This window comes from Rhodamnia argentea, chromosome 1 (assembly GCF_020921035.1).
Source record: "Rhodamnia argentea isolate NSW1041297 chromosome 1, ASM2092103v1, whole genome shotgun sequence".
In the NCBI taxonomy this organism is placed as follows: domain Eukaryota; kingdom Viridiplantae; phylum Streptophyta; class Magnoliopsida; order Myrtales; family Myrtaceae; genus Rhodamnia; species Rhodamnia argentea.
Window position 1 is genome coordinate 21,254,099 of NC_063150.1, and position 22,435 is coordinate 21,276,533.

General features: G+C 41.6%; 1 protein-coding gene and 1 pseudogene across 1 annotated transcript in view; both read left to right on the plus strand.

The window, feature by feature from the left end:
• Positions 1-22,435, plus strand: part of LOC125314641 (putative disease resistance protein RGA4) — a 233,081-nt gene that overhangs the window by 30,600 nt on the left and 180,046 nt on the right. The window lies entirely within an intron of this gene.
• LOC125316571 overlaps positions 8,743-22,435 on the plus strand; it is a 110,954-nt pseudogene continuing 97,261 nt past the window's right edge.

Genomic DNA, 22,435 nt, shown 5'->3' on the forward strand with positions numbered 1-22,435 from the left:
GATGTGTACATGCAATTGGAGTCGCCACCGATGGATTTATTGGAAGGTACGATCGGAAAACCCTATCGAGCGGTCGGGAGAAACCGTTCGGTTCCGCGAAAACCGGAGATTTTTGGGTCCGGGGACTTGGTTACGCCGAGATTTTCATCGACGCCCTTTCGGTTATCGATGTCGAGTGATTTTCTAACCTAAGAGTTCATGCAAATTCAATTTCGGGTGAGGTAGGCCCTAACGGTTCTAGGTATACATGCAAATGGGAATTTTACTATTCCTATCAATCACAATTAGAAAATTAAAAGCGCAATCAACATAACCGCAATCAATCAAATCAATCAATCAAGGCTCGATATGTCTAAAATGGCCCTCTTGGCCCATAGAAATGTCAAATTTGAGTTCCGGGATGGTTCGGCGAAAATTTGGGGCGGAAGGCCCGGAAGGGTAAAATGGTCATTTTTGGGGGTTCGGGACCCGAAAATCACAAAATTTCGGTTTGGCCAATTGAATGTGGCCATTTCCTATTTTTTGTGATTTTTCAGAATTTTTCTAATTTTTTCTATTTTTTGAATTTTTTATTTATTTTCTAAAAATTTAGAAATTTTCCGGATCGACACGGATCGACCCTCGAAGTCTAAAAAATTTTCGATCCAGACTTTATGAGTCCTGAATCGATCTAGGAATTTTTAGAATTTTTTGGAAAAATCTGGGAATTTTTGTGAATTTTCTAAGTACTTTTGCAATTTTTTGGAATTTTTGGAAATTTTTATTTATTTATTATTTTTTTTATTAATATTCTGGACCGGGTCAAACCGGTCAACGGTCGGTCAACCCGGTCCGACCGCCCGCGAGTGTTCGCGACACACTAAAAAACAACACCGTATATATTTTCTATTTATTTTTGATTTTCTAAAATTAATTTCTAATATTCTGAATATAAAGAAAATGGATGGACGGCCGAGATCAACTTCGGAATTAATCTCAGCCGTTCGTGCTCATTAAACCCAAAACGACGCCGCATCTGCTCCGCCCGCAAAAACGACGTCGCATTAAACACCTAATGAACGGCCGCGATTCAAGTTAGAACCGATCCGGGCCATTGAAACTCCTAAACCACAAAACGATGCCGCTTCCGGTCTTTTACACAAAACGGCGCCGCATTATTTAAAACCTTGGACGGTCACGATCTAACCTAGATTTAATCTGAGTCGTTCATCTCACCTATGCTTAAACGGCACCGTATGAATTAAAGGACGAACGGCCGCGATTAAAACTAAGAACCAATCTAGACCGTTCGTCCATTCTAAAGCCTAAAACGACGTCGCTTTTGCTCTATATACCCTAAACGACATCGCGCACCACTAACTAAAAACGACGCAGTATTTGATTTTTTATTTCCTTTTTAATATATCTAATATCCAAAAATATAAAAAATACTAATCCGACGGCCCTAAATCAAATATGCCGAATTATGCCGACTGTCGGATCGAGACCGAGTCGGCTCGCTCGCGCCAACGGCCGAGCCGACTCGGATCCAAGCCGGGCGAATAGAAACACGACACGTAAGCTCTTTTGACCTGTTGATCGCCACATCGGCATCTTCTTCAACCTCACGACGACGCCTAAACGGACGGCCAGAATCCTTCCGGCGAGATTCAACGGTGAGATCTCGCCGGATCGGCGCAAGACTACCGCCAATCGACTCGACTCGACCTCCTCTACAACATATCCAAAAATTAGGCGATTTCACCGAACGGATCGCGAGAAATGAACTACGTACGTAACCTCAACTCGGAGTTCAAATATTCAGATTCAGAGCATGATAGGCTAATTAAACAATAGGAAACACTCAAATCAGGTTAAGAAACCTTACCCGCCGGGTCGATTGACCTGGTTTGGTCTAGATTTGTCTAGACGAGCTTCGACAGCAAATAGCAATGGAGGTTGGATTTCGCGGACTCGATTGGAAGTATTTATGCAAAATCGAAGCAAAATGGATATGCAGAAGCGGTCGACATCATTCAGAGACCAAAACGCACACACCAATTGCACTAATCATGTTCATGAACTCGTGATGCCATGGATGTGCGGAATGAAGCTTTGGAGATCAACTCACCGATTTTGAAGATGTCGAGCCGATCTAGCAGTTGCGATCGCTTCTCCTCGGCTCCGGTGAACTTCTGAACTTGATCGCGGGCTCTGATTTGCTCTGGATCGATTGGGCGAAGACCTCACGGTGTTCGTCCGAATTCTTGTCAATGGAGGTCGACGAGAACTTCTCTCTCTATCTAACTCACTCTCTCTCTCTATTCTGTTGGACTTTGCGAGCACGAATGAGCCTCTCCTTGATTCGCAAAGCTTCCCGGCTTTTATACTCGGTTTTTGAATTGGCACGCGCACAGGTGAGCTTGAGTCGGTGATGATTCACACGTGCGGCTCACGCGATTTTGGTCACCCGAGGTTGGACGGCGACGGGCACGAGAATGCACTCCCTTTGGTTCTCCGTTAGTAGCAAATTATGCTTGAATTTGTGCGTTTCTGCGAAATGTTGACTTTTGCGCCGTTGAAGCTTTGAACGGCCCGCCGGAGCTCCTCCAGCGACCATCGATCATGTCGCCGGTAGCAATCAACTCTTCTCGACCTGTACAACAAAAGCCCTACGTCGATTGCATCAATTGGAAGGCCCTCAATTTGGTCATTGAAACTCGACCTTTGGATCTACAGGGTGAAGTGTTCGCGCGAGGAAGAAGAAATCTTGTTTGGACCGGTTCGGCCGGTCCGACCGGCGGTGAGACCGGTCCGAACCGGTTCGCATAATAAAATTCATAGAATTTTCAAAATTAATTGAAATTGAGTGGGAATTTTTTCAATTAAACCTCAAAATTGGATTTAGGGCCCTGGATATTATCTAAAAAAGTGGTTTTGCCCAAAATTTCCCATCAATTTATGCAAAAGCCCCAAATTTTCCGAAATTCCCAATTCGGGGAAAACTTCAATTGGACGTCTAATTGATCAAATTGGACCACGAGACCTATGCCAATCAATTCAGAATGTGTTAAAACCCTAGGGGTAGTCCAAATTTGCAGAGCAAGTCCCCCAATTAAAAGTAATTTCAAAAATTGGCAAATTGAGGGACTAAATTGCAAATATTTTGGGGACTTCATGCAATCCGTGCAATTCGCGCAATTGAGGGTGCAATTGATCAAATTGAAGTTCAAAGGGATTGCAATTGAATGTCTAGACAACAAATGTGCAAAAATTGCAAATAAAAAGACTCAATTGGTATTTTTAAGCAAATTCAATCTTCGGCGTTGTGAAGAAACACCTCAAATTGAACTCGATTTTCAATTTTTCATGAGGTCAATATGAAAAGGGAATTTAAATAAAAATATTGAACATTTTTCTATATTTTTGTGACCTCGAGAAGTATTTTTTTATGAATTTTATAATATTTTTCTATTTTTCGAAAATATTAAAAAATGTGAAAAATATGAAAATTTATTTTTTGTTCAAAATTGGTTCCTTATGCTTGGCCAAGGCTTCCAATGTTGATTTTTTAATTTTTTGAGTTTTTGTGAATTTTTGAGAAATTTTAGAAAATAAAACTAAAAGAAAATTGATTAAAAATCGAGTGTCAACAGCAATGTCAGCTTTTCCGATCGCCATGTCAACATGGCACTCAAGTGAACAATTTTTAAAAGTTATGGCACTTAAGTGAACATTTTGAAAGTTATGGCACTTAAGTGAATGTCGTACAAAAGTTATGGCACTTCTAGTGTACTTTTCCCGAGAATCAAGTAAATATCATTAATGTCTTATTTGGCAAGTAGCTTATTTTTTTTTTATCTTTTTCTGGACCGTGGCAAGGAGCTTAATTGCATACCCAAGTTATGGGGTCCCATTTAATGCTTTGTTGCTACGCTTTCATTTTCTTCAAATTTTGATTCCTTTCTCGTTTGAGTTCAGCAGTCTTGAGTAACAATATAAAATTACTACCTGGCATAGAAAATCTGATGCATACAAATAGACTGTACCCGAGAGAAAGAGCTCATAGAAAAACAAGCAAGATGGAGAAACCCGGCGGAAAGTGGGTGGGCATGATCTTCATGTTTGTTCTAGCTTTAGGCTTGACTTGTCGTCCAGTGATTGGGGCAAGAACACTTGTTGCTGCGAACCAAGTGAGAGATGAAGGGACAACTTTCCATCATCGCATGTTGGAGGAGGAACATCGTTGTTGGGGTAGGAAAATATGCGACCCCCTTCAAATTTCAAGTGTCGAGTCCACCGTCATTGAGAATCCCCCGTGAATAGCTTGTATCTTTGTTAATGATGTATGCGGAAAGCATAAATAAATTCTGCGGGGTTTGATGGTGCTTTTCTTTTTCTCCTTTGGTGAATGTAATTCTATCGCTGTTGAGACGGAGGATATTTGATTGGCTATCGCGATAATTGGTGATTAATTTTTCCTGACAGGCCGACACCGTATGTCGATATGTGTTTGCCGGCTAAAGTACACTAGAAGTGTTTAACTTGTGTACGGCGCTCACTTTAGTGCCAAAACTTTAAAAACATCACTTGAGTGCCAATTTTTTTTTAAAAACGATCACTTAAGTGCCAACTTCTTTTAAAAATGATCATTTCAGTGCCAATTTCAATTTGAGGTGATGTGGCTTCTTGGAAATCCGACACATGCTATTTTTTTATTAATATTTAAGGTGACGTGGCTCGGTGGAGTTGACACTGAAGTGATTGTTTTTTAAAAAATGGGCACTTAAATGATCGTTTTTCAAAAAAATTAGCACTTAAGTGATCGTTTTGAAAGTTTTGGTCTTGGAGTGATCGTTTTTTAAAAAATTTGGCACTTAAGTGATCGTTTTGAAAGTTTTTGACACTAAAGTGAGCCTCATACACAAGTTTTGGCACTTATAGTGTACTTAAGCCTGTGTTTGCCCATTGATTAGACGAGAAGAAGCTTTCCGATCTCGCTCTGCCGAGGAAATATTGTACATGCCGGCCTCTCCACGATCAAGCATGGCTCTATGACCATTGCTCTCTTTCTCTCTCCAATTATACGGCACTCTCTCTCCTCTCTTTTGTACGTCTTTAAGAAAAAGAACGAAGCCACTCTCTTTTTTTTTTGCAAGTTACTTTCCCTCTCTCGTTCCCAAGAGCCTCACCGGTCGCATCTCGAGCCGCCTCCGCCTCCGTCGTCACGAGGAGTATTAGAACCGAACCGAAACCTGAATTGAACCGAACCGGAAGTTCGTGCATTTTGAGGGTGCATTTGTTTCATGAAAAATGAGTGATTTGAAAAATATTCTCCAAAAAGTAATCACTTATATCTCTTACAAAAATAAACAAATAGAAAATTTTATCATTGTCTACAAAAATAGTCGGGCACAGAATACGGAATATTATCGATGGCGAAAATATTTTCGAAATGCGAAACAAACGCATCCTCGGTTCATTTCGATTTTCAGTTCAGTTAATAATCAAAGAATTTGGATAATTTAACGAGTCGGTTCGGTTCGGATAACGGATTTTAATTTCTCTTTCTCTTCCTTTCGCACATGCTCACTCTCCTCTCTCACTCTTCTTGTTCACTTCTCATCGGAGTCGTGGATGGCTCCCCTTCTTCTCTCTCTTCCTCTTTTTCTCTCTCCCTCTTTTCATCTTTGTGCTCCCTCTCGCTAGATGAGATCAGTGGACGGCTTCTCTCTCCCCCCTTTTCATCTCTGCGTCTCTCTCATCTTCTACCCAATCCTTTCTGTTTTGGTCGCATCTCGTGACAAAACAGAACTCCCTACTTTCAATCCGTGGATATTATGTTGAATGGTGGAAGAAGAGATCGGTTTCAGCCATGGATGAGTTCTGACCAAATCTAGTCCCTTGGGAGTAGATGTGGAAGTGAGGCACCAGATGAAGGAGACGGCCAAGTCGGAGAGATGCGATGCCGGCGAAATCTGTGGCAATGACAAAACGAAGCACCGAGGTTGGGCTCCTGGTGGCCGATAAAGGAAAGGCTCGCTTTCATCTCAACCATCATTAACATTCTTTGGAGAAATCGAATCAACGTACACACAACAAAGCACTAGAGATCTCAAACAAAAGAAAATAAAAAAATAAAAATAAAAATCAGAAAATCAAACTGAAAATTGAACCAAACCAAATTGAGTTTTTTTAATTCAGCTTGGTTCGAGACGAGTTTTGATTCGGTTCAAGCATATAAAATTAAAATGAACTGAACCATCGACACCCTAGTTGTCGCCGAAAAGAGCCACTCCCTCTTTGTCGCTCCCTAAGAGCCCTTGCCGATGGCGTCCCAAGCTTAGATCCAAATGCCTCCACTACATCACCTTCAGGAGCCACTCCCTCTCTTTCGTGCTACCAACAGTCCTCACCGATAGCCTCCCAATCTCAAATATGCCACCTCCGCCACGTTGTCTCTGTCTCCCGCGTGAACCGAAAATGTGAATTTTTAGAAATTGATTTGAAATAAGAGTTGATTCTTTCATTAATTAATTATATCTTTCCTATTTTGGAATGACTGGAGAAGGGTTTTTCGATAAATGAAAGGAGAACGGAATGAGGAAAGGAGAGTGGGTGAGTTGCAATTTTTACAACCGTCTAAGAATTGCTTGAAGCGATATGGTTCATGCCATTAGAGGTGTTGTCTCTATCCGCCTCTTGCCGCCGGGGGGGCAGCTAAAGTCAACTGTCGACGAAGAGCCCTTTTTTTTTTACCCAAAAAAGGAGAATTTGCACCTTTGAGGTTTCCATTGGGGAAAATGATCAATAGTTGAGGATCATCTTATTGATTCGTCTCATTGATTGAGACTCGATGCAAGCTTATATGCTATGACATGTGCAATGAAACTTCTACGAGAAATTCTCACACATTTAGCTTACTTTAGCCGATTGAACAAAGAACCGGGCACTTTCATTTCTCAGAGTGTTCCAACTCCTATTCCGGCCGATTCAATCGAAAAGTAGGCGAACAACTCGAGTTTCGTACATTGTATTTAATATAACGAAGCGTGATTTAAAATATAAAGAAATTAATTATTTGCCTAAAAGATATTTATTGAAACCACGAGTAACTACCTTGAGAAAAGTAGTAAAACCGAAATAATCCGATTAGTACTTAGGTTTGCATACTCTCTTGAGCAGCCCTATATTGGATATTTTGACATCAAAATAAGTACATACTCTTCGTAAAATCCAACCACAACATTAAATTAAAATAATTGCAATGTCGCGATACTTCTATGTTATGTGGTTGACAAAAAAAAACCTATCAAATCATAATAATATGTACACTGACATATTTGAACCTACTTGGAGATTCATTAGTTAATTCATTTTATTTTCTTCTGTGGTAATATCATTAACATATGGTTTTGCTTTCACTATACCAATCCCATGTGCCGCCCAAGTTGCGTGTGCCATGGAATGCGTGAATGGAACCTTAACAAGTACACGTTGACGTGTGTAATCTATGCATGTTCACGAATAAATGATTTCAATTCCTTGTGTTATGATCTTATGAAGAAAAAACAAATAAATGTTCGTTTATTTAAAAAATTTCAAACATATATTCTGAAAATGACCACTTGTCTCGCTTACAAATATTAATTAATAAAAAGGTTCATCATTTAAAACATATTTAGCCACAGCTATACAAATGATTATTAATTTTAATTTTTTTTCAACTTGTTTATTTTTGGTGAAATAACTGGAGTAAAATCACAAAATTGGATCTAAGGAAAATTTCAAATAAGGGTCTAAAATGCTCTCATTTTCTCAAACAAATGCCTGAAGTGGACCTTATTTCAAATAAGGGCGTGAAGTGCCCTTTTTGTTTCAAAGAAAAGCTTGATTTTTTTTTTTTTTTTCGTTTTTTTCCTTCTCATTTCTAATTTTTTTCCTTTGTTTCCCCGAGACCCTCACCTTTTTACCTTTCCCGGGCAATGCTTGTTTATCTTCTCTTTCACAGAGACAACTTAGAGGACTCTTGTAAAATTCTTACAAGCAAAGGGAAAATTTCTACCATCGAAAAAGGAAAATTTCAACACCTCTTCTAGTTCCCCGATCGACCACTTGGTGATGATCTCATCCCCGCTCTAGAGCTATTCGCCGCGAGGCTCACGGAGGTCACACGACCCCAACATTGCCATGGTTGAGGTTTGGCAACCTCCCGGGCTCGTTGCGACTACCCGGTGTGAGACTTGAGGCTCGTCGTCCTCATTGCCAGCGGTGGTGCTTACCGATTTCCTTCTAGCGTTCTCGACTAAATGTGGTCCCTTAGGAATGTCGAGCGTTTTCACAGAGAACTCAACGACAAAATTGTTGACATTGCCTCTCTTGGCCTTGCCTTGCCCGCAGGCGAGGCCGCCCTTAACGGCCACAAGGGACGCCTCGCCGCGGCCGGCGAGGGCTAGGCCATGGTCGCCAACCTCAAACAAAGGAGAAAAAAATAGAAATGAGGAAAAAAAAAGAATCAGAAAAGGAAATGATGAAAATGCTATTGTTGGTCCTTCTTTCTTTGAAATAAACATAATACTTTAGGCCATATTTAAAATGATGTCTATTTTAAATTTTTATTTGTGAAAATGAGACTCAAGCTCTTTTTTGAAATTTTTCCTTTGATCAACGACTTCGGCTCTCTCTCCTCTGCTCTGGGTTGGGCGGACCGACCCAAATAATCAAAACGTCGTCGCTGGGGGCATCATGTTCTGTCTGTCAGTTCAGTTCTCTGAGTTGAGAGAGAGCGAGAGAGAATGACGAGAAAGCTCTTCGACCTCGCTTCGCTTCGCCATGGTGATCTCCCTCCCTCTCTCTCTCTCTCTCTCTCTCTCTCTCTCTTCTGATGACTGCTCCAGTCGTTGAGCTTCTTCACTGAACCTCTCGCATTTCTTTTATCCAGGATTATTTGAAGACGGCGATTCCTTCGCAGCTTATCTCGGAGAGAGGCTCCAATCTCGTCGTCATCAACCCTGGTACTCCCTCCCCTCTCTTCAGCCGAATCGAGTAGTAAGCGGCTCGCTCGACCTTAACGGATGGTGGCTGCTTCTATTTCTCGCCGATTCACTTTTCTGGTTGTCTCTTGATCCTCGAAGTCGACTCCCCCTCTTCCGCCGATCTCTGTCCTCCAGTTCCGTTCTTTGCCTGCTCTCCTTCCTCAACGACGCGCGTGTCGCCGGCGAGTCGCCTGTGTTGACCAGGTGTCGGATGTCCGATACGCGTTGACCGCGTGTCGGACGGATCTCGGAGCGTGTCGGACGGGTGTCGGTCTCCCACACGTGTCCGACACCGACGCGACGGCCTTCTAGGCGTGTCGGTGCTACCTAGATCCTGGCACAGGGCCATGGAAATGATTCTTTGAGAGAGAGAAGAAAATTCAGGAACCGAACAAAGCAGAAGTGGATGCAGTAGCATCAATTGACAAACAATTGTGGGAAATATCGAGATAAGTGAGGTTCTTGAACGGCTGAAGCACATCAATGTGCAATGAGCCACTGAAATTATTAGAAGAAAGTGAGAGTTAGTTAAAGTCCTTGAAGTTCAAAAATAAACACTGGTATGGGTTCCTTTAAATTGTTGCTGTTCAAATCGAGCGCGTTTAGTTGACAGCAAGTGACATTTAGAGAATCACTCAGCTCACCAGAAAACTGATTGTTGGAAATGTCTATCGCCTTAATTGAAGCAAGTGTAAAGAGAGACAAGGGAATGGAAATTTTATATAGTTCAAAAGGAAATCCTTGCTTTCCAGGTTCTGCGAACATCAGAGTGGGCCTCGCTCAGCAGGACGCGCCTTTCACCTCCCCTCATTGCATCGCCCGGTGCACCAGCCAGGTGCCCAAGCGAAACGTGCAAGATCAGGTCCGACCACGTTTCATGATTTCCTTTTTTACCGTTTGGTTTTTCGTGCCTGTCTGGTTTTGGCACTGCGGAATTGATGGGTTGTTGTTGCTTTGGAGTTTTTAGATGCTCAATTCTCAAGTTACGACGGCACAACACATGGAGCGAGAGAAGGCTTATGATATTGTGAGTTGACTTCTGTTGTTTGTTTTTAGTTGTGACGTGTGAAATGCCTCGAATGTTTTTGAATTTTTTTCAGAATTAACATGTGGATTAGTGTACCCCAGATAGCATCATTGTTGAAAATTCCGTTCTTGGATGAGGAGGTCACGAACAGCAGCTCTTTCCAGCGCAAGGTATGGAGATTCCGCTCTTGGTTGAGCTGCTCGATCGCTTCTGCTTAATCTTCAAAATGATATGGCAGATTAAGTCCCAACTTAATCTTCAAAGATTCCGTTCTTGGTTGAACTTCACTGTTTTCATGATCCAATTATCTTTTTGTTCTCTCATTTGAGTTGGCCACTCGAAGGTTCAGTATTTTAAGGCAATTCTCTCAACTTGTTCTCTGTTTTCTTCATGAGGTATTCAAGATAATGAACTGTTTTGGTCTTTACGAGCACATTGTCCTCTCTTTGATGGTTAGTGAAGGACTTGAAAGATTTTTTATGCCTTTATCTTGACAACTTAAAAATTTCTCCTCTTGTTCTGTGTGAATCTATACTGCATTGTCATCCAAGAGGAGACTGCAGAGTCATTGCATCCTTGGATCTAGTATATTCCCGAATTTAAGTACTGTCAGAGCTCAGTTCCTGCTCCCTGATAAATAAATAAAATTAAATCACCCAGGGCCGCCCAGAAAAAACGGAAGTCTGCCCAAACTAGGATGTCTATGTGACCATGTAAGGACGTGTATATGATTGTCCTTTGCTGCCTTTTTTGTGTATTGTTTTGCATTCTTCAGTTTCTAATTTCTTCATGATATTTGTTATTGGAGTTCATTTGTGATTGTGTCAGGCAAAGTGAAAGAAAAACTGATTTACCTGTTATACAGATGGGACGTGTTGACGCTTATAATCCACAGAATGGTAGGAAAGATTCAGTGTTTTCTTGGACGGATGTGTATGAGAGGCAAAGTTCGACTCTGGTAACAGGTCTATATAATAACTATTTTTTTCTATTCATTGGCTAATGGTTTTTCTGAGTTAATTGGCTTCACTATGGCTCAGACCTTTTACCTTTCTCTTCTTACTTATGTTATCTGCTTCTACTTATTGATATGTCATAGAATCAGAAACTGTGCTGTCAGATCATGGATGGCTTTGTCTGTGCAAAGAAAAATGGCATGTAGTCCTTATATTCCCTTGTCTAAGATTTGATGTAGTATAGGCTTCTGTTGATTGAATTGTCGTAACAATGTAAGATTTTTAGCTTTTATCTGGGCTGGAGCATGTCTCCAATATACTAGATGCCTAGGATAACGAGACTCTACCCCGAAAAAGTGATCCCCTCTATGTCATTTTGGAACTAAGTAGAGAAACTGTGAGGTAGATATAAACTAAAAATTCCATATGATTGTTTTGTCTCTAAGTTGGAGTATCGGGGGTGTTAAGTAACATACGTTGAGGAAGCTGTCATCCAAAATGTAGATAGCTAGCAGGATGGTGCACTCTGTCAATGTTTGGAACTTCTGACCGTCAACCTTCAATTGTGTCTGCAGCTAATTTTGACGCAAATGCTTGTTTTGATTATTTCTCCGGTGAGCATACTATATAGTTCTGCCTCCTGTACAAAAGCAGCTGTAGCTGCTAATGTTTTTGAGTAGAAGCATCCAGCTTCAATGCTCCTAGCCTGTAGTCAGTCTACTAAAATTGTTCTGTTGGTTGTATCGGTGCCTTTGTTTGTCTAAGGATGTACGGAGTTGATAAGGTAGTGGGTTGTCTTTCATTATTGTCTTGTTTATTCAAGGATATGCGGAGCTGGCTTTCAGCTAATAGCAAAGGTCTTGGCATTTTGTAAATAGTGAAGCTTGCTAAATGACCTAAAGAGTGAAAAGTGGAAGCAATCTTCCTCCCCAACCCACCCCCTCCTCCAACCCCCCCGCGGCCCCCCCGCCCCCCCACCACACACACACACACACACCTAAAGAGTGAAAAGTGGAAGCAATCTTCCTCCCCAACCCCCCCCCCCACACACACACACACACACACACACAACTATGTGTCACCTGCATTTATTGTTGCGAAGCTATATGCATTGTCAAGGTTGTTTTTCATACACGAGTTGCGTAATGCAGTATGATTATTTTTCATGCTGACATTGAATCTGCAGAAAGTCTTTAGTTTGTGCTTTTGTATATGACTTGCACCTCTGCTTTGCAGATAGCTCAGAGGATAAAGAGTTGCCTAGTACTTCGTTGGCCCAACATGAGGGAGGGGATATGGACTTAGGTCAACATAAATACAGACCGTTCATTTGTGGTGAGGAAGCTCTGAAAATATCACCCACAGAGCCTTACTGCTTCCGCCGTCCTATCCGAAGAGGTCATTTTAACATTTCGCAAGACTATCCTGTGCAGCAGGTGAGATACCCTAAATATTACTCGTTGAAAGAAGTTGCTGTCTGATTATTACTGAGTTCCACTCTTTCACTCCTTGGAGGTACACATTAAGTACATTGCTTAGTTAGATTTGTTGGTATCTGTAGCCTCATCAGGAATCAATTCTAACCATCCAGCAAAACACCTGTAATATAAAGTATTGCATGCATTTGCTACGTGATACGATAGTTGTATGGATATGGTGAAGTAGAAAAAGAATGATATGGTAAGATCTTGCTCATCCCTATAATTTTTCTTCACAGGGGTATGAGGATTTGCATACTCTCTGGGACTGGATGTTGGTGGAGAAATTGCATATACCTCAATCTGAAAGGAATATGTATTCTGCCGTTCTTGTAGTGCCAGAGACATTTGACAATCGCGGTACTTATTTGTTTTGCTTTCATTATGTTCAGTTGCTTATATCCACGAAGATTTTACTATTGGTTTTTCTGCTCATGCATTTCATATGATCTCTGTATTGTAAGTGGATGCATGAATATGTGGTCGAGTATAAATAGAGAATTGGTATTATGGTTTCTTCCCATGCTTTTTCTTCATTTTTTCTTGTGGTTCATTGGCTGATTTAACTTCGGTTGATCATTTTTTTTTTCGTATGATTGACAAGTAGTATACCATTGCTGTAGCTGAAGATAACTCCAAAAAAGGACCTTTAAGATCTTCAATTAATGTAATGACAAACTTAAATTTGCTGAGATTAATGCTTTTTTGTGGATTTTGTTGCATCTTGTTGACAATCGTTTGCCTCTTCTTAAGCTCTAATGCATGGAGCAGTAGTAAATTATAATGGTCCTTTTTGCTTCAGGAGTTTATACCGGGCGCAGTCTATGTGTGTCTGAAATAGAACTTTGGATATAAGGTTGAGTTGTATGTTTGATCTTATATCAACTTCTTCCCACCTTTTTTTTCAAGCACGATGGCGGTGTGTCAGATTCATATTGCAATATAGCATTTCTCTGAGAAAGCATAATATAGACTATCTGTCGAAGAGTTTTGGAGGATTGCCACCCCTGTTAAAATGATTCTCAATAAAAAGACCTCTTCAAAAGTCAATGGATAAGTTGTGAAGTAAATGCCTTATTTGCCTCTCCTATAAGCTAGTAACATATCCCTTTCTTTAATAATACTGCTGCAGGAATTGAATGGAATCCTTCAATCTCTTCTTCTCATTGCTTTTGCTAACATGCATTCTTATCCCCAAGAGCAAAGAACCTGCGAGACCCCTCTATCACCTCCTCCAAGAGGCTCTCACGGAACCCATGGTCGATCACCCGGAAGAAACCCCATTTTTCGAGTGCTTTCCCGATATTCCGCGCCGTCTCATCATGACTGGTGGGGCCTGCATTCGCATGTCCTAGGTCCATCACTGGGATGTCCGCGTGATCCTCACCGCAGGCCATGCTGTCGGACGGCCGAACAAATATGTGGGGGACTTGGGCGATCCCGGCATCCACGAGGCCTTTGACCCCGGATTTCGTCTCGTCGAATGCTCTCAATTCGATTGCTCGGTCATGTTCGGGACCCATCTTGGTGACCATTGTGTGTCCGTTAGTAGTGTTACTTGGTATTATCGATTTTGAGCGAGCTGGGTCTTGATGAAGTTCACTTCACGTGGTTATATAGTAGTGATATTTGTATTATCCTTCGTTGTTGATATAGAGAAGAAACTAAACACGAGGGACATGAAGGTTGTCAAAGAAATGAGTTTTCTTTTAAGTGAAAGTTGCCCCAAGAGGATGTCGGACAAACACTCGGAGTTGGCAACATAAGAATTTCTTGTTTCTCGATTATGACAGCATTTATCGCCAGAAAGCACACGTTGACGATTCCTTCAAGAAGAACAGGGATGGAACATGTTTTTCTGATTCCGTCACATGTCTAAATCTCGTGCATTCTAGTCTTCACATGAACCAAGGTGATTAATTAACCCATGTAAATAGCGAGAAAAGTGTCAAAAAAAATTTAAACCTATTATATTGGTGTTAATTCAGTCCTACATCGTTTTACGGTGGTAATTCAATCTAAACTTTGCGTTGATGCTAGTTCATTCCTAAATCTTTTATTAGTGCCAATTCGGTCATAAACCTTTTGTATTTGTGCCAATTGAGTCAATTCGATGAAATTTGGGCGAAAATGGCTGATGTGGACGTCGGTTGTCCTAAGTGGCATAGGCTGGTGCGACGTTGATATTTTTTAATATTATTTAATTATCTTTAAATATTATGAATATTTGTTCTTTTTGTTCTTCTTTTTGTTTTCACTCGCTTCTTTTTATTGGGGGCCGACAAGGGCCGACGACCCTTGCCGGTCACTAGACGAGGCTCACGGGCCTTTGCTGTGGCCGGCGAGTGCCAGCAACCCTTGCCGGCCATCAATTAAAAAAATACAAGAAAAGAAAAAGAAGAAAAAACAAAAAACTTATTAAAAATATTTAAAATTATTACAATAATATTAAAAAAAATATCCACATCAACGTCGCCCGTACATCGACCACATAAGACAATCGATGTTCACGTTAGCGATTTCTGGTCAAAATTAGCTAGATTGACTCAATAAGCACAAATGCAAAAATTTAGGACCGAATTGGACCAATCCAAAATGTTTAGTACTGAATTAACACTAATAAAAGGTTTAAGACACATCAATGCAATAAGTTTATGACTTTTTTTTTACAGTTTCCTTGTAAATAGCTCATAAACATTTGCTTCATCAATGGAGCATTATATCTTGTAAAATGAAGCACGATGAAAATACGGGGAGTTAATTGATTGTATAAATGTATCAATTAAAAACCATGAGTAATTGATCGATTTCCTAACAAGAGAAACTCTAAATTTATTTCCTTCGTTCCTTACAAAAGGGTTCTTTTTTTCACTTCTATGCAGAAACGTGATTGATGCACTTGATATTTGGAAGAGCTCACAACTTAATAACTAAATTACACGGTGACTAATTAACGGTATAACAATGCCAAAACTGGAACCCTAAAATAAGAAACATTATGCAACATGTTCTTGTTTGGGGACTTGATTGCATTTCTCGTAAGTTTTAGAACTTAATTGCACTTTCGTGATATATTTATCGAATCAAGACCTTGGCTCTCCGTGCCTCCGGGTTGGGCTGAACCCGACCCAAATAATCTCGTTCGTTAGCAATCAACGCAAAACATGGTGGCTTTGGCATCAGCTTCTGTCTCTGTATTCGGTTCGTCATAAAGGTTAACGGGATCTGCAGTATTCTGAAGCTATGACTTCTGAACAGTGCGTGTGAGAGAGAATTCCATTAGGGATGAAATTTGTGCACACCCCTACTAGTTTTGTGTCATGGAAAGGTGGAGCGGTGAGATAAGCATCATATCATGACATTTCCTCACTTTTTTTCCTGTAAGAAGATGAATTTTGTCTAAGATTCTATATATTTGGTGAGTTGAATACGACTCGTTTCCTTTCCTGGCTGATGGAGAATCGGGAGCTGTTTGTGTGGGTTTCTTGATCAAAAAACGCAAAGCATATTCACCACCACCTCTTTTTCTTGGTCGAATGATTATGGCCGAGAAGGCAGACATTGCATTTTCCAAAAGGATGTCCCTTCGTGAAAAATGGCATCTCAAAGGCACAGAAAAGCTTCTTCAAATAGAGACATGCTATGTTCTCCTGTTAATGCAAACTCGTCACGTTGCGGATTCAATCCTCAAGTCAGACTTTGTCATTGTCTCTTAAATAGTGTATTTGAACACTAGCTTACATAGATTTTTCACCAATATTGATGCCCATCATTATAACTTGCAACCTCTTTTTTTTTTTTTTTTTTTTGGTCGAAGCAACTTCTTGTTAACGAGCTTACTTGTTCATGAGGTTGTAGCCTTTCTTCTCAAGTGGTCATCACGCTATTAATTTGGAGTGCAATCCACGAAAATTGTTTGAAAGAGAATATTGCTAGGCGTGTTCTGACTGGTTAAGCATTCCTTTTTACTGCCGCAAGCTTTGTTCTTAGGGATTCCTGACATTGGCTGAGATGCTTGGATTCATCGTATCGACTGGTTTCAGAATGGGACCCATGTTGGTAGCAGCAGAAAGTACCAGGACTCTTACTATGTCCAAGCACAGGCGACATGTTACATAAATTCTTGAAAGGTAAAAATGGATCAGATTAAGGTATCCAAAAAGCGATCAGCTCATCGTTAAGTAATCTCTTCACCTTCCCTTTCTTTTTTTGTTGACAGAAGTAGAACAGGTGTAAATACTCCGGTGCAGTGAAATTTAACTTCAGCGTTTCTATTGGGATATACACAGTATAGACGATTCTTGGGTTTCCTTCCTCTTTTGCCACGGGAATGGAGCGTTTCGTATGCATTCAAGGAAGGGAAATGCTTTTTTGATAGTACTGTCCGAGATAGTATAATCACAATCGTAGATCCACACACCATCTCTATGTATTTTGCATAAAACACTCATTAATTGGAAAATCATGTAGTTAGAAATAACCGACAGTATTGTCGGACCGTCACACTAGCACCTCTCTTCGAGGAAAATAGTCGAGCCAAAAGTTTGGATACCCTTATCATCCGAAAAAAGAAATTTATCTTATCCTACTGTAGAGGTCCAAATATAAAAACTCATTCTCGGTGACCATAGAGTACGAATTCAACTTGGCTTAGGATAGTCACGTAAATAGAAACCCCGTTAATGCGTACGTTTTCATGGTTATTAGATAAACGGATAATAGCGAAACTTGGAAAAGATTATTAGCATGTAACTATATGTATATTGGGGTATTTCTGTAATTGTGTTTATTTATACCCTTATTGTAATTACTCACTCATATAAATACATATTATACAACCCTAGTTTGGGTTGAGCCACCATAAACACTCTGTCGTTATTTCTCTCTAACTCTAAACATCAACATGGTATCGGAGCGGGAAAACGCATCACATTCTTCAACATCTTTACCCCAAATCAACACTTCTTTTGCTCCAATTTCTGCCTCAACAATGTTAAATACATCTGGAAATTTTTCTTCTTCTCTACCATCTTTTTTGCCATCATCTTCTCTTTCTGTTAATCCCAATTTCCCTTCACCTCTCAATAATATGCCGTCCACTTTCACCTTTTCTTCTCCTTTCTCTCTTGCTCCGATCTCTCCTGCTACTCAAATTACGGCCGTGCAATCAGCCTCACCATCTCTTGTTCTTACCAACATCACTAATCTCGTCTCCATCAAGCTTGATGCAGACAATTATCTTTTGTGGAAATCTCGGTTTGAACCGATTTTGATTTGTAACGATCTACTGGGATATGTGGATGGATCCTTTCCGTGTCTATAGAGGCTTATCAATGATCAGAATGGTACTGTGGTGTCCAATCCCTCTTATTGGATTTGGTTCAAGACGGATCAATGCGTTCATAGTTTGATTAACTCAACCCTCACGGTTGAGATTTTCTGTGAAGTTCATGATCTTTGAACATCTCGAGAGATTTGGCTTGCTCTAGGGCGACGTTTTACTGATCGATGCGCGGCCAAAGAAATTGGATTAAAGCTTGATTTTCAGAACGCCATTAAGAAAATCGATCGGTCAATATCTGATTATCTTCGACATCTCAAGTCAATTGCAGATTCTCTCACCGCAATCAATTGCTCCGTCTCCGATAAGGACTTGGTAATTCAAGCCCTCAATGAGCTCCCATCAGAGTATGATGCTTTTGTCACAATGATCACCAATGGCTCTACTATTCTTTCATTCGGGGATCTGCGGTCACGTCTTCTCATACAAGAAGAACGATTTCTCCGAAAATCGAACGCTTCATCCTCATCTGATATTCATCATGCTTTGATCGGTCATGCCCCTTCATCAAATCCACCGTTTTGAGGGAATCGTGGTTGACGTAATTTTAGGGGCCAAAGATCTGGTCGAGGACAAGGTGAACAGTTCTTGCGTGATCAACTGGTTTGGAAAGCGTCCAATGATCGATTTGATTTACGGTCATTCTCTGTTCCTTATGTTGATCGGTCCTCCTCTTCCTCTAGTCGGCCTCGTGGCGGTTCGAAGCCCTATGTTCCCCCATTCACCCGGGGAGGCATTCTTGGATCTAGGCCTAATCTTTCTTGTCGGATCTGTAATGGAGCCGGGCACACTGCTCTACAATGTTGGCAAAGATTTAACCATGCCTTTGTCGCGACCTCGCCTTCGGCCTCTCCCGAGAGGGTCCGGCGGGGTTTAGAGGTATTGCCATAGGTCAATGGCATGGACTCTCCCAAGTCCTATCTCGCGTGACATTGGATTTCTTTTTACCGATTAGCAAATTAAAATGCTATTAAGAGTCGCCACTAGCCTATTGGGGTCGGCTAGAAACCCGTCGAGACGCGGGAGGGTTATCTCGATTCCTACGCAACCAGAGCTTCTAGGTTCGGGGACTTATTTACGCTAACTAGATAATTAGCGCCCTTTCGGTACCTAACCGGTTGACATTCCCTAAAGTGACCACACATTCTGCATATCATTTTAAGCTTATCGGTTATCTAACCGGTACTAAATGATCATGCATAATATTTTTTTGTCATTTCGTGCAATTATCTATTCATCCTTAACCTAACAATATAAAGAAAGATATTAATAGGCAATTTTTCAAAAGACTGTGTATGTAAACACTCAATCAAGTAAATATGCCAAATAAAGATCGGGATAAGCACATGCAGACCAAATCTATGATGGTGATATTTAAATAAACAATTTCGACTCGAAAGTCGAATTACAACGCTTATCAGACCGGATTGGACATCGGTCTTCAATCAACGCCAATTCCAGGCTTAAAATGCACATTAGGGGTAAAAAGGTCAAAGAAACCATTTTTCTAATTTTCTGAAATTTTTCTGATTTTTTTTTGAATTTTTTATTTATATTTATTATTATTATTATTATTTTTGAATTGTTTTGAATTTTAATTATTTTTTATTTTACTTTTTTAATTAAAGGGAAACGGGCCCGGGTCGGGTTCTCGGATCCGGTCCGAGATGGAGGACCAGGTCGGGCCCGGATTGCATAAACCGGGCTCCGGCCCACTTTTCTTTTTCTTGCCCAAATTGGGTATAGGTTTCCTTCTAGCCCAATTCTAAAAGGCCCAAACCGCCCACTTTCTTCCAACAAAGCAAACGAGGCCCACTTTTCCTTTTTTCCTTTCTTTTTCTCACGCTGGCCCGCTCGAAAAGCCCACACGATTCAGCCCAAGTCCAGGAGCTTTTCCTTTATTCCTTCAGCCCAACCGCTCAGCCCAATCTCCTCTTCTTCTTCTCTCTTTTCTCAGCCCACTACGAACAGCCCACAAACTTCACCTTCCCTTTTATTTTTCACGCCAACCCAATCTCACTTCTTCACCTTGACTCCTCTTCTCCTTTTTTCTCGGCCCGTCCGATCGCCCCACAAACAGCCAACAAAAACATGAATCAGCCCCCCCATTATTACTGTTCATCGTCTCCTTCGTGCGGCATCTTCTCCTCGCAAACTCGACGACGACGCCACGCCAATGACTCCAACAGCCTTCACCCGCCGCACCGCCGGGACTCGATCATCGCACCGCCGGAACGCATCCGTTAGACTTATTGGGAGCCACTCATCTCGGCGCCGTTGAGTCTCGAGAGAAACCGTCGGGTTTGATCACCCTTTGCCGAGACGTCGACTTCGGGGTCCAACCGTCGCGCTGCGACGTCGTCGTCGCCCCACCACGCCATCGTCGAGCGGCCACGAAGTTGAGTTATGCTCGCGTCACCTCTGGCCACGCCATCGTCGCCACCGATACACGCTCGCGTTGCATCCGGTCACTTGCGCGCCGCCTTCGCTCTCGCGTCACCTAGACTCGCTCGTCAAATCTGCTCGTCCGACGCCTGGTTCGGATCACCTCACCATTCCTTCTCTTTTTTGGCGTCCGCACCCGAGGTAGGTCCGCGAATGCGTCTACTCATCCGAAGTGCCCTCGCATTCAGCTGCGACGGGCAGAAATCTGGTTGGCGTCGGGCCGGCCTTCCTAGACGGCCGATCGTCCCAAACGACGGTCCACGGAGCATGACAAAGTAGGTGCAGCAGACTAACAAATGATATAGGGGCTAGCAAGCGTGAAGCGAGTACTATTCTACGCGAAAGTCTATGGCGAAAGCGAGGGTATTTCGTTGAGGACGTGGGCTGGTCGCAATGGAAAATGTGAGCAAGGCAAGACCGAAACAACCGTTCGACTTCGGACAACAAATAGTAAACAACGATGGAAGTGAACTAACTCGTTACCTAGGCTGAAACTCACCGAAACCCAAGGCTCGCCGGTCCGAGAAATCAGAGTTCTCGGCCCGGCGAGCTCCCGGACCGAAATGGGGCAACCAAACCCGAGAGAGCACACCAACCTTTTCGTACGAAGACGAAGTCGCGGGTTCGCGAGTGAGTTCTCGGAAATCAACCGCCGGGCTCTGTCTCTTTCTGAGCTTCCTCCGAACCACCTCCAAATCCTCTCTATTTCCTCCCCCCTTTTTTATTTGGTCGTCGAACCTCTTTCTTCCGGGAGCCGAACGAACCAACCAGAGCCTGCTCTCCCCTCCTTCTTCTTCTTTCTTTTTTCTTTTTGAGCGACCGAAGAAGCCCCCCAACTTGCTGCCCACGTCCGACTTTGTGGACCAAAATGAGCGTGAGATGTGGCCCTTCGGTTGACCGTGTAGATTGTGTGGGCAAAAAATGAGTGATGTGGACAAGGAAGGACCATGTGAGCTGTGCAGAGACAGCAAGATGTGATGTTGTACGTGAGTGTTGGTAGAGGAGATGTTGAGATGAGGGTGCAGATGATGGGATTGGTCTTCATGGGAGGAGAAAAAAATGAGAGATGGGCCTTGGGCAATTTAAAGGAGAAAAATGGGCCATACGTTTGGGCCTATGTAGGAAGAAATAAAAATGAAAGCTAGGCCTACATCTTACGGGCCTACGGGATAGGAGAGAAGACCGGACCGAGCTTCGCCCGAGCGGGCTTGAGTCGAGCCGGCCCGCCCTGATTTTTTTTCTTTTCTTTTTTTTTCTTTTTCTTTTCTCTCTCCTTTTTTTTTTAAATTAGTTATATATATTTTTACTTTTTCTATTTTGCAATAAGACAAAAATAAATTAGACGTATTCTTATTTAACGGATAACAACAACAACAACAACAACAACAACAACAACAACAATAATAATAATAATAATAATAATAATAATAATTATAATAATAATAATATGGGATCGCCAAAATTAGGTGTCGACAGCCTTCACTACAACCGATCTATCGGATTCTTTCTCGGCTCTCTCGGTTGGTGAGACCTCTAATCAAATGTGGTATATTGACGGTGGAGCGTCGACACACATGACTAGTGACATTGGTAAAATTCTAAATCCTAGACCCTTTTATGATTAGACAAAAGTTTCAGTTGGTGATGGTCGTTTATTGCCTATTATGCAAGTCGATAAAGCTTTTTTACATACTGATTCTCGATCTTTGCTATTATCACCTATCTATCATGTCCCTAATCTTGCTCGTGATCTTATCTCGGTCACTCAACTTTGCCGTAAAAATTCTTGTACTATTGATTTTAATGGTTCATCCTTTTCTTTGAAGGACCAACGAACCGGGAAAGTTTTCCTCCAAGCTGATTCTTCTCATGTTATTTATCCGATTTTCAATTCCTTGGTGTCGTCTCACTTGCATCCTATTGTGTCTTCTTCTGCTTCACTCGGTTCCTGGCATGCTCGTCTTGGTCATCCAAATAAACAAGTTTTGAGTCGTATTTGCAATTCTAGTTCTAGGTCGGTGTCATGTGAGTCATGTCTTGTAGGCAAATCTCATCGGTTGCCTTTTGAGTCCGTTAATCATCGTGCTTCTTTTCCTTTAGTTGTCATTCATTCTGATGTATGGGCGAGTCCCATTTTATCTAATTCTGGTTTTAAATATTTTGTGTTATTCGTT